The sequence below is a fragment of the Hippopotamus amphibius genome, chromosome 14 (assembly GCF_030028045.1).
Source record: "Hippopotamus amphibius kiboko isolate mHipAmp2 chromosome 14, mHipAmp2.hap2, whole genome shotgun sequence".
Taxonomy (NCBI): domain Eukaryota; kingdom Metazoa; phylum Chordata; class Mammalia; order Artiodactyla; family Hippopotamidae; genus Hippopotamus; species Hippopotamus amphibius.
In genome coordinates, this window is record NC_080199.1 from 63,927,422 (window position 1) to 63,940,234 (window position 12,813).

Consider the following 12,813-nt stretch of genomic DNA (forward strand, 5'->3'; position numbering starts at 1 on the left):
GTTTAAAAATACATATCTAGCACATCCAACCTTCAATTCTTAAACATTTCTTAGGGGGAAGCTCAGTTTGAAAAAAAAGAAAATCATGTAAACATAAATAAATGTAAACTAAATCTAAATATTTAAAATATAAACAGATAATGCAGGAACTACATGGATGAGACAAAAATCTGGAGATCAGAGATGATTGCATTTTGGAAGCTTAAGGATTTTACAGACAAATATGTGTTTAATGTGATTTAAACTTTAAGAAGACAAGTGGCTTGGGCTAAGACAAGCTATATCCATGGTACAAGGGAAATATCAAGTGGAGAGGGGCTTCTCACTCAGTTTAGGGGATTCAGGAAAGGCCTCTTAGAGAAATTCATGAAATGAACTGTATTCCCTCCTAATTATTCAGCCCAGGTGTATTTGCTTGGACTCTTCGGGAACGAGTGGTAGGCACCCACCATGGAGAAAGAGGGGTCATCTATAGATGAGATGCTCCGTGGACTGCGGTGGTCTCAGGTCTCGGAGTGACAAGCCTTTCTCCGTTTCTGCCCCGTGTCTGTCCTTCCCTCTCGCTCTTGCTGTGCACTTCCTGACTCAGTGGTTTTCCAAGACAACGTGGAAAGTGGCTGTCTACATGCTTCAGCCCATCGCTCTTCCATTCAAAAGACCAGCTAGATTGGCATTAACATTTCTTACTTCCAAACCCTGACGTCCGGGGAAGTGACTCTGTTGGGCCAGTAAGAGCTGACCTCCGGGGGTGGAGGGGATCCTGCTTACACAAGGTCCACAGTCGCCATGTGGCTCCGGGAGGGGGCAGTTCCCAGAATGAGGGTGGGAATGGGGTCGGAGATCCAGGCAGACAACCTCATGGCACAAACTGGGAAAATCTTTGTTCCATCAGCTTCCAGACTCCTTTGTGCCCGACCTGAACGTCAGAACTACCTTCAGGCCTGGAACCACATTTTCCCTTAGGTCACCTTGAGGATAATGGTGGCATGATCAGAGAGCTGACATAACGACGGACCCCAACCCCACCACCTGGCCATGACCCAGGAGTTCTCCACCATGAGCCTGCCAGATGCTGAGGGTGTCTTGCTGTTTATCCTATAGGAGGAGAGGTAGAGAACAAACATGGTTTAGCCAGGCCTGAACATTTTGCTTTACATCTCAGAAAATCACCGGATTTGGCCCTTCCAGTTTTGAGAGAGTTTTGTCATTCAGTAGAAAACTTGCTAGCACTCTTACTAAGTGCTGTACGTAGACTAACTCACAACAACCCCATGATGTAGAGCTGCTGTTATTATCCCCGTTTCCGCAGATGAGGAATTTCGGCACAGAGAGATCAAGGAACTCCCCCAAGATTACACAGCTAGGAAATGCAGAGCAGGGACTTGCAACCCAGTCATTCTGTCTGCAGAGCTTTTGCTCCTTAACCAAACAGGCAGACAGACCAAGGTTAAAAATCTTACTTCACTACTTACTGTTATAAGATCCCTCTAAACTACAAATTCAGTGGTAAAATGGAACAAAAAATACGTACGAGGTGGTCAGAAAAACTAGAGAAAAAAATGTATGTGTCTATACTTACTTCAGAATAGGTACTTGATCAAAGGTAGTTATCACATCTGCTCAGGAACAAGAGTGAACCTGAAAGGCATTCAGCTCCCCTGTACGTCTGGTGATGGGGTGTGTTCCCATTTTCCACAATGTCATTACCTCCCTGGGCCTGCTCCCATTTAGGCCGGTTCACTCGGCTCTGAAGGGATAATCAATCTAACTGTTACCTGGTGCACTGGCGGGTGAATGCAGTTTCCTGCTTCCTGCTTATTGAAAGCACGTGCGGTGCCTTCTGTATGATTAAGATGGCAATTCTCCCTAATTGAGGTGGAGCACAGGTACAGTACAGGCATACCTGCAGCTCGAATGTTACATGTGCAAATGTCCAGGTCTGGGTAGAGAACGTTTCCAGCACCCCAAAGACTCTCACTGCTCCTTCACCATCATTTCCACCCCCCCCGCCCCACCCCCACCCCACACACACACGGAGGTAGCCACTGGTCTGACTTCCGCCGTCTTAGGGTTAGTTTTTTGCCTGTTCTTGAACTTCACAGAAATGGGGTGTCTGGGTTTTCACGGCCAGCATTTTCATGGCTGCTCCTTGCCTTCTCCAGGCAGGTGAATGAGCAACACATGGACATTTTTAAAATGTTGAACGAATAAAGCAGGCTTAGCAGAAGCCTCAGTGTGTCATATACTAATAAACGTTCACTAAAATTCAGAGGTAGGCAACTAAATATTGACACCTGTATTATGCCCCTCACAGAGACCTTGCCAAGGATCTGTAGGTGGCAAGGACAAGGAAAGAGGAAGACTTGTAGCCATAATAGAAAGCTAAGAAATCTCATGTCGCTGCTGTTACTGATATTACTCAGAATAATGGTTAAGGAAAAAATCCAGCCTTTTCCACATTTATAATATCTCAGTCCTAATATCTCAGTCCTAATATCTCAGTCCTTATACAATGGATTTGGTATATACATTGCTTCAATGAATAGATATTATATCCATTTTGCAGATGGGAAAACAGAAAATTATGTAAATTTCGCAAGGTCCCACAGTAAGTGCAAGGGCCAGGATTTGAACCCCTCTCTACCAGATTCCAGAACCTGTGTTCTCAACCACCAGGCTATGCATAGATGAGAGGCAGATGGGATCCTGAAAAGGATGTCAGCTTCGCCAATGGACAGAGGTGGGTTCGAATCCTGCCTCTGCCTCTCACCGCCAGCTAACCAAGTAAAGGACTTCTCTAAGAGCCTCAAGCAAGAAAAAAGCAGGGAGGGGTGACGCCTCCTACCTTGCTGGTTTGTTAAAAGGTAAATAATAGCAAGGCACTCAGCAAAGGTGGCTGTTAAGACAAGTCACCATCGTGCTCCCCAGAGGCAAGCCACCGTGATGACGCCCATGGCTGCACGTGGCTGTAGGGTCAGCCCCGTCAAAGAAGCCCCCCGCTGGCCATGGTGAGCCTGCATCCTCTGTCTGTCACCTTGCACTCTGCAGGCCTTGCAGCAGGGCCTGCCTTGGCCTGAAGTTCCCATACGACACTTTGCAGGCGTGGCAGCAACCGAGCACACAAGCCAACAGACGGATCCGGAGGGCTTGCAGCAACCCGTCAATTCAATGAAACAACTGTTATTGATTTCTGGGTTTCTTTCCTCCCCACTGGTTGTTTAACTGAATTGATGCATGTTGGGTGGAATTGATTGCACTGGCCAGTCCTTTTAGTGTGTGGAGACAACATGATCGTGTTCCCCAGAAAATGAATGAATCTGCTCGTTAAAGAAACGCTCAAGCAAATGATTTATTTTCCCCTGTGACAGTGACTGTCCTCCGCGGCTCCTTCTGCACTGGGAATTAGGAAGCATTTAAGAGGGCCCTCCTTGCATGTCAGTCTGCTGATAAGCTGGCTCCCTTTCCATTTTCTTTCTAGTCCCAGGGACTGGTTAGATGCCAGAATGAATCCACCAATCTCTCTCTCCACACACACAGACTTCTGCCAGTTCTGAGTCACTGAAACCCTTGTGTTTTATAAATCCCACCCCCACCCCTACCCCGAATCATACACATAAAAGCTGATTTGCAGCATTAAATGAAAAAATATGGGCTCTTGTGCAAGTCAACAGTGTGCCCACTCTTGGCGGTGATGATTCACGCACCTGTGATTGATATTTTCTTCCCCGGAGGTTGCTCTTTGGCGGTTTCAGACAGCACCATGCTTGTTTTCGCTGACAGTGATGAAAAAAACAGATGTCAGGACGAGGACTGGAAGGGCGATGGGGGTGGGCTTAGAGGGTGTAGAATGACAAGTGTCGAAAGAGAGCTGTGTCCAGAGAATTCTGAAACCTTTCTTTGAGTCGCTGAGCTCTTAAGCTTCCTCCAGCCGCAGGGAGGGACCAGCTAGGTGACCCCCTTTCAGGAAATAGATTATAGTTGAATTTTTATTGGCTTTAAAAAAAAAAAATCAATCGCTCTCTGAGTCTTTACTGCTGTCATTAATCCCATTGTGGTGCCGGGATCCAGGGCGATTGTAATTAGCGGCACGACTGAAATTCTCACAAACGATAAAAGAGAAAAAGACCCTGAGGACCTGGGGTCTCACTCACCAACCAGCTCCGTAAGTCAGCTTGGAATACGCAATGTATATTTTGCATTTTTATGGACTTTATACAGCGCGGATGTCTCATTCCAGGTACCTCATACTAATACAGTGTGACATGAAGCCTGGCTCAACACAATGCCAATTTTTAAGAATTTTATTTGCTCCTCCATATTGACATACTTTATGGTGCACAAAAGATAAGGCAAGAAATGAGACCCCCTCACTGAAAACTAACAAGGAATTGTGAATTCAACTATGAGACACTGGAAAGCAGATGATTTCTCAGAAGTGTTAGAAGAACATCTCTCAAAATGGCAGGTGTAAAATGAGTCAGAATACCTATAAGTGATTTAAAAACAAAACAAAAAAAACCCTCTTCACAAACTAGAAACAGAAAATTCCTTAACCTGATTTTTAAAAGTACCTACTAAAACCCCACACAGAATGATATTTGTGCTGGTAATCACCAAAGGCACTCTCTCTGAAATAAGGCACAGGGCAGGGAAGGCTGTGGGCAACACTCCTCCTTCAACATCATGTTGAAAATCTTGCCAGCAGAGTAAGAAAAAGAGAAGAACGCCTGCAAGGGTTGGGAACAAAGAAACAAACTGGCGGTTTTCACAGTTGATATGCTTGTCCAAAAAGAAAACTCGAGATAACTTGTAAGTAAGTAGACTTCATAAGCAAGTTCCACACTGCTATTCAATACCAATATCATTTAGCATCCTATATCCAATTCATGGAGCCAACAGATACTTATTGAGCACGTACTACGTGCCCCAGTTGCATGAATAAAACAGGTGAAGAGCCCCACCTTTCGAGCTCACCAGCTAGAGCCACTTAAACAATGTAATTGAAATGAAGTGAGTGGGAACAGGAAGACTAGGTGGTCAGCAAAGCTGGGGGGTGGAGAGCCTCATAAATATCAGGGTTCTGAGCCCTGGTGGTTCCCAACAGAGTATGATTTATCAAGATGTGCCTCTGCTCTTGGATTGTCAAAGACCAGCTGGAGTAGACAGAGCCCAGATCAGCTCAACAAGAAGCCAAGTGTGGCCTTTGTCTAGCAGACAAAATGTTTTGTTAAAAAATCACACCCCTAAAACTTAAGGTAGTCTCAATAGCATCAACTATAAAGCAATTCACATTTAAATTTCCCTAAATGCTCTAAAAAAGTTCTTTTTAGCTGCTTTTAAAAAATCTAGGATCCCATTAATGCTCACACAGTCATTTGTTTATCATATTGTCTTAGTTTCCCTTAATCTAGAACAATCCTCCCACCTGTCCTCCCAAGCTTATCACAGGTGGTGACTCCCCTCAGTCAGCTCCCTTTCTGGATTCTAGTAACCACTCCTGCTTCTTGCCCCTCAGGATCCCTGCTGTTTCTAACTCCAGGATACTGGATTATTGATTGTTGATGTTCCCAAAACTGTGTTCACATCTTAATAAAAAGTCTCATTATTAAATGCTCCTCAAATTACCAAGATTTTTCCTGTCTGAACCCTGATTAAGGAGAGAATACAGATAGAGAAGAGACCCAAGCACTGGGACCTGGGACCTCGGATGGTCAACTTAGTAAGTTGGGAAGAAGAAAAGAAACAAGCAAAGAAGACGGAGAAATAAAAACCAGTGAGGTGGGAGAAAACTCTAGAAAGTGTGGGCGTCCTGGACACCCAGTGAAGACAGCGTTTTAGGAGGAAAGACCAACTGTGGTGATGGTGTGGATAAGTCAGGTGAAGCGAGCACTGACTGAGGATGCACATTGGTTGAACAGCATGGAGGTCATTGGTCGCCTTGGCAAGAGCAAGTTCACAGGAACGCGGATGGAATGCCTCCACCCAGTGTGGCCACAGATGGGAAAGAGGGCAGAGGCTGCTCATCTCTTCCCAATGGTGATAAGTAATCATGGTTTCTGAAAAATCAGATACAAAACTACATTTAAGCCATGTTTTAATTAGCACATCACTATGCAAATGTAGAGACTCCCAAATAGTAATGACTAAGAGAAGGTCACCATTAAACAAATGCTAGGGGCTATACTCAGGGCCAGGTTTTTATTGTCATTTCATCTTCATTATAATCCCATGAGACAGAATTATTATTCCCAATTAACTGATTCACCCAACAGATATTGATTGAAAACATACTGTGGACCAAGTACTATTCTAACCGATGGGGATACATCAGCAATCAAAAGAGGAAAACATGTCTGCTTTAATAGAACTCACATTCTGGTACAGAATTCAAGTGAGGGGTTGTGACACAGAGAAGTTACTTCATTTTTCCAAGTTTAGAAAGCCAGGAAGTAGAGGAGCTGGATTTTCTTTTTAATTATTCTTTCCAGCACACATTTTGACTTCAAAATAGCAATCAATTTACAATTTAAAAAAATAAGCGTGACTTTAAACGTTCTACATGATAAGCCACAGCAAGCCTCAATTCTATATTCAAATATGAAACTTCAGTTGTCCAGTATTTGCCAATGTTTAAGACAAAAAGCTCAAATATCAAGTAATTCTCTCCAAGAAACATACCACAAGTTTGCTGCATTTGAACTCCAATGGTAGTACAAACACACACAGACACACACACTCAAACACACACACTCTCTCTCTCTTACACTGCTTTCACATACACCTCTCTGGGAGGCTGGGAGAGACACACACCTCAGCATTAAGTGACCCTGGACAAGTCAGAGGAAGGAGTGGATTTCTAGAAGAAAGTGTATGAAACCACCTGCTAAAGCTGAAAGCCCTGTTTAGATATTTGGTCTAGTGGCAATAGTTATAAAACCCATGACTCTAGGATTCCCCAAATCTCTCCCTGAAACAGTGTAAGGAGTGAGCAACTGAAGCCCTCACCTTCCCTTCCAGCAAGCGTAGGGGGCCCTGCTTTCTGGACACGATGGAGGAATAAATAGACTTGCCCATGAGGACTGCAAGTCTCTTTGTGACACAAAATGACAGGAAAGTGAAACTGGCCTTTAAATTCTATTTTCACAATTAGAAAAGTCTCAGTGCTTCATTTACCTATTTTTAATCTTCTGGGTGGATGTCTCTTTTATATACGCATAAATGCCTGATTGGGCCTCAACTAATCAATCAACTCTAGGGGTTTCTGATTCTACCTAGGTATGCTGGATGAAAATGTACTTTTTCTAACTTGATTACTAGGCTTTGGATGTACTGTACATCCTGCTGCCTTATGGCTTTTATGTTTTATCTCTGTGAGCTCTGTATGCTCAGAGAGAAGCTTTGAAAATCATTTATCTTAAGCTCTGCAGCTGCTGCCTCTCAGTATGTGCATCCAGCCAGAAGATGAAATTCCTATGAACAAATCAAATCTGGGTCCTAAACCTTCACCTGGCTCTACAGTACAGCCTTCCTAATAGAATTTCCAGAGTTTTGTACTTTCTAGAAACAGGAAAAAGGGACCCTTCATTGTTGGCCACCTACTATGTACCAGATACTCTAACAAATATCTTATAAACATGAATCCCCATTTGTTATCTCTATTTTATAAACAGGAAAACATATCTGTGGGAGGTCCAGTTAGTAAGAGGCAAAGATAAGATGTGTTTAGATTATCAGTTATTTAGATCAGATGAGCAGTTTCTCAATGACTGTAAAGTTTTACATGCCAGAGATTGCTAGTTATTCCCCAGTAACTATTCTCCTTTCTCTATCAATTTTAGCTGAACAAATGGTTTCCCAAAATCAAGGTTACATTTCCCAGCCTTCCTTACAACACAGTGTAGCCATGTAAAAAAATTCTAATGAATGGGAAGTAAGTGAAAGTGGTATGAGCTTCTTCCAGGTTGCTCCATTAAAAGAAAAGGGCTTTCCATTGGTCTATAGATCTGTCTTTATTTCAGTACCATACTGTTTGGGTTACTGTAACTTTATAATATATTTTAAAATCAAGTAGTGTGATGCCTCCAGGTTTGTTCTTCTTTCTTAGGATTGGTTTGGTTCTTTATGGTCTTTTGTGGTTCCATATGAATTGTAGAATTCTTTTTCTGTTTCTGTTAAAAAAAAAAAGCTTTGGAATTTTTGTGGGAATTGCATTGAATCTGTAGATAGCTTTGGGTAGTATGAACATTTTCACATTAGTAAGTCTCCATGAACACAAGGTGGCTTTCCATTTGTTGCTCTTGTTTACTTTTTTTTAATCAATGTTTTATAGTGTTTAGTATATAAATTTTTACCTCCTTAGTTAATTTTATTCTCATGGAACAAAATATAGAGCCCAGAAATAAACCCACATGTGTATGGTCAACTAATTTTCAACAAGAGAACCAAGAATGCACAATGGGGAAAGGGTAGTCTCTTCAGTAAATGGTGTTGGACAAACTGGATATCCACATGCAACAAAGTGAAATTGGACCCATATCTTACATGATACACAAAAATCAACTTAAAATTGTTTAAAGACTTAAGTGTGAGACCTGAAACTGTGAAACTCCTGAAAGAAAATATGGGAAGAAATTTCCATGACATTGGTCTTGGCAATGATTTCATGGATATGACACCAAGAGCACAGGCAACAAACAAAAATAAACAAGTGGGACTACATTAGGCTCAAAACTTTAGCACAGCAAAGGAAATAATCCACAGAGTAAAAAGGCAACCTACAGAATGGGAGAAAATATTTGCAAATCATATACCAGATAGGAGTTAATATCCAAAATACATAGAGAATTTATACAACTCAATAGCAAAATAAAAACAAGCAATCCAATTTAAAAATTATTCCCATCACGAATCCATATCTCTTTATGCTCTTATCCTGAATTTTGACCAGGCTCTACCCTTTCGCACCCTCAAAATTCTAGAACTCCCACAAAATGACAGTCACTGGCCTTGATGTCTTAGTTAACTTCCAAGTGATAAGCTGAGTAACAGTGATTTCCTTCAGTCCACTGCTTGCTCCCTTGCTGAAAGCAAACAATGAAAGTGTAGTCACAGGGACTGAAGCTCTTCAGTGCTCGTTGAAAGAGACAAAACATTTAGGAGAATGTTCCCTCTGATCTAAGGAATCTATTTTAATCTCTCTTTGTCCTGACCACTCTTTGTGGTGTAATCAGAATTCTCCAAGATATCTCTAGGTAGAAATTTATACTTTTGGGGGGATAGTCAGGCTTCTGATGCAGCCTTTGATTTACTGAGTTTCCCCACCTGGCCAAGCAGCACACAGACCATAGATCCTATCTAAGGGCCTCCTACAGGTTCATTAAAATACAATGGACCCACATCAGGAATAACATAATAAGACACACATCAACATCCTGAAATCACACAGTTACGTGTTGTGTCTGAAGGCGAGTTGTCTTCTCCGTCACTTCTCCAAATGTTCCCTTCACAAGCTGTGAAATTCAGCCCCTAGAATTGAATTCCCATGCCTTGAATGATGCTGGGATTTCAAAATTCCTTGCACTCTCTGCCTCCACAAGGCCAACCATCTGTCTTGGCTGATAAATTCTGTGTTCACAAGGGATACATTAAGCTGAAGGCATTCCATTTCCAGGGACATATGCTACATTCTTTCTTTTTCTTTTGTATAAATTTTCCTAGATAAAGTCCACATTTAATTCCAGCTCCATCTGAAAGGTCAGGAAACTCTGAGCTCACTTCTTTTCTTCATACCCAAGAAGGTCCTGGGCCCTAGAAGTCAGTGTGGCTTGGTGGGAATAAATGGGTCTTGAAGCTCACACATGTGGGGCTGAATCCTTCTCCCAATTAGCTGTGTGACTTTGGGCAAATTATTAATCCCTCCTGAGCCTTTGTTTCACCATCTGTAAGATGGGGATGGTGGTAATACTACTTTGCAAATTAGTAACAATGCACATATAGTATCTCATATGTGATATTAACTCAATAAATAGAGGCTAGTATTATTTATCCTGACAGAATACAGAAGTGTTTAAAAACCTGAGCTTTTGTGTCAGACAGACTTAGCATAGTATTCACAACAGTACGATGATTTGGGAAAATGTGTTTAACTTCCTAAATTTGTTTCTATGTCTAGAAAGTATTAGTAAAAATGAATGTACTTCTTGTTAAGAGGATTAGGGGTGATTTTTGTAAAGCACTCAGCACTTGGAATGTGCTTAATAAATGGTAACAGGAGACTCAAGAGGGAGGGGATATGGGGACATATGTATAAACACAGCTGATTCGCTTTGTTGTGCAGCAGAAACTGACACAACAGTGTAAAGCAATTATACTCTAATAAAAATAAATAAATAAATGGTAACTCTTACCGTCCTTGGTGTTGCTGTTATTACTATTGGGCACCTTCCCAAATACTGGCTCAGAATGGTCTTTTTTTTTTTTTTTAAGGGATTTTGCAGATGTAATTGTTAAGGATCTTTTATATATATATATATATATTTATTTATTTATTTTCTGGCTGCATTGAGTCTTTGTTGCTGTGCGCAGGCTTCCTCTAGTTGCCGCTAGTGCGGGCTACTCTTCATTGCAGTGCAAGGGCTTCTCATTGCAGTGGCTTCTCTTGTTGTGGAGCATGGGCTCTAGGTGCACGGGCTTCCGTAGTCACAGCGTATGGGCTCAGTAGTTGAGGCTTATGGGCTCTAGAGCTCAGGCGCAGTAGTTGTGGTGCACAGGCTTAGTTGCTCCACTGCATGTGGGATCTTCCCGGACCAGGGATGGAACCCATGTCCCCTGCATTGGCAGGGGGATTCTTAGCCACTGCACCACCAAGGAAGTCCTGAGAATGATCTTTCTCTTAGCAGAATTATCTACCAAGTCAGCTAGAGAGACGACTTCATGCCTTGGAGCTCCTGTTTCCATTTTGCCCACCCTGCAACTGAGTCCTGGGTATGAGGACAAGAAAGGGTTTTCATTTCTTGATTTTTGTGGTCTCTGAAAAATGTTTTGGTTAGCATACCCAGTCTCCAAGGTGACTAAGAAAGCTGTCAGCTCGATGATTTCCCCTTCACAGGTGGGAGAGCGGCCCACAAAACTTTGAGCCTGAGGTTATGGAGGCTTCTAGGGCTGAAAGCCCCGAAAAAAATTCAACGCTATCTGCTTCTAAGGGAACCATTAAAGGTTATCATTGTTCCTCAGGCAATGAGGTCTCTGCCACACAGTGCCTGCTACCTTTGAAGTTTCCCTAAATTTTCACTTACTGATCTTCATTTGAAGCCCCAAGTAATGTTCAGATTGTTGTGTAAAGCCCTAAATCATTTTCCAAAAGAATGTTGTGCCAAGCCCATCTATCTGAGTCCTTGCTACTGAACCGCTCATCTTCTTGCACAAAGGCAGTCCTTCAATCAGTTCCTCTGGCATGCTTACTAAAAGAAGAACAGTTGACAGAGTTTGAAAGCTCAGACCTAAGCAGGATGAGCAGAGGGAGAGTTATCCACAAAAATATCCAATCAACTGGCTTTGATTCACTTGAAATATGGGAGATTCTGAAAGGCATTTTTCATGAAAAAGAGACTGGAAAAGACTACACTCAGTTACATTTCCAGGACCACTCATGACAAAAATCAACTCTATATCCAGCTGAAATGAGTGTAAATAGGGAGAAATTGCACTAAAAGGATTGAAAATTAAATTACTGCGTGGGAAACATGCACCTTGTATTGAAACAGAATTTTATGACTGTTCTATATTTGACCATTATTCAGTACAATTTTAAATATTTGTGATCATATCTCAAGAACCTTAAGTGTTGGCATTTCTGTAGCACGTATAAGAAAGAGATAAAAACAAAAACAAAACCATAAACAAGCAGATGGTTCCCTGGCATGGCCACGTATATGGTAATGAGAAAGGAGGGGAACCTCCCAAAAGGTATCCAGGATTTGAGGACTAATGTCCCAGGGGTGACTGTGAGATTGTGACTGTGATAACTAGTTCACAATATCCATACTCATGAATGGTGAATCTATAAACTAGAATAATAATCATATATATATGCTGTACATATACATGATAATATATATTCTGTATTATACACATATACATGTATTATATGATATACACATACACATAATAATCATATGATAATTATATAATGTATACATAATGATATGTATATAGTATGTATGCATACACATACCATTTAATATATATGTATACATAATTACATATATAATCACTATTGTGCATAATAGCCTTATACGTATATGGCTGTCATGTGCAGTAGTGAGGCCAGGCAAATTCCTCTTAGTGCTGACATTCCTGGCAACCTAATTAATAATCTGTACAATAAAGTTGTGATTTCGTACGCCGTGTCTATTTCACTCTCCAAACTTGAATATCTGCTAAAATACACTTAAAAGGCCAATGCTGGGAACATTTGTTATTAATTTTTAATTTAATACATAATACATTGAGTTTATATTATATGTATCTATATATACATCATATATATGAATCCATCTTTTAAAATTCCTTGCTTTAACTGTCAGAAACTGAATGTGGCATCTAGCAATTTCCGACTCCAGCATTCCATCCTTAGCTAACCCCATCTCACTCCCATCAGCCAAAACGAATCTACAGGTCTTCAATATTCTCAATTAAGCTTCACAGCAAAAAATAAATCTGATCAAGTCATCCTGTAATGGCAGTTGCTAAAGAGGCTTACAATGAATTGGCAGAAGAATTTTGAGAAAAAAAAAAAAATCATCACTCTGAATA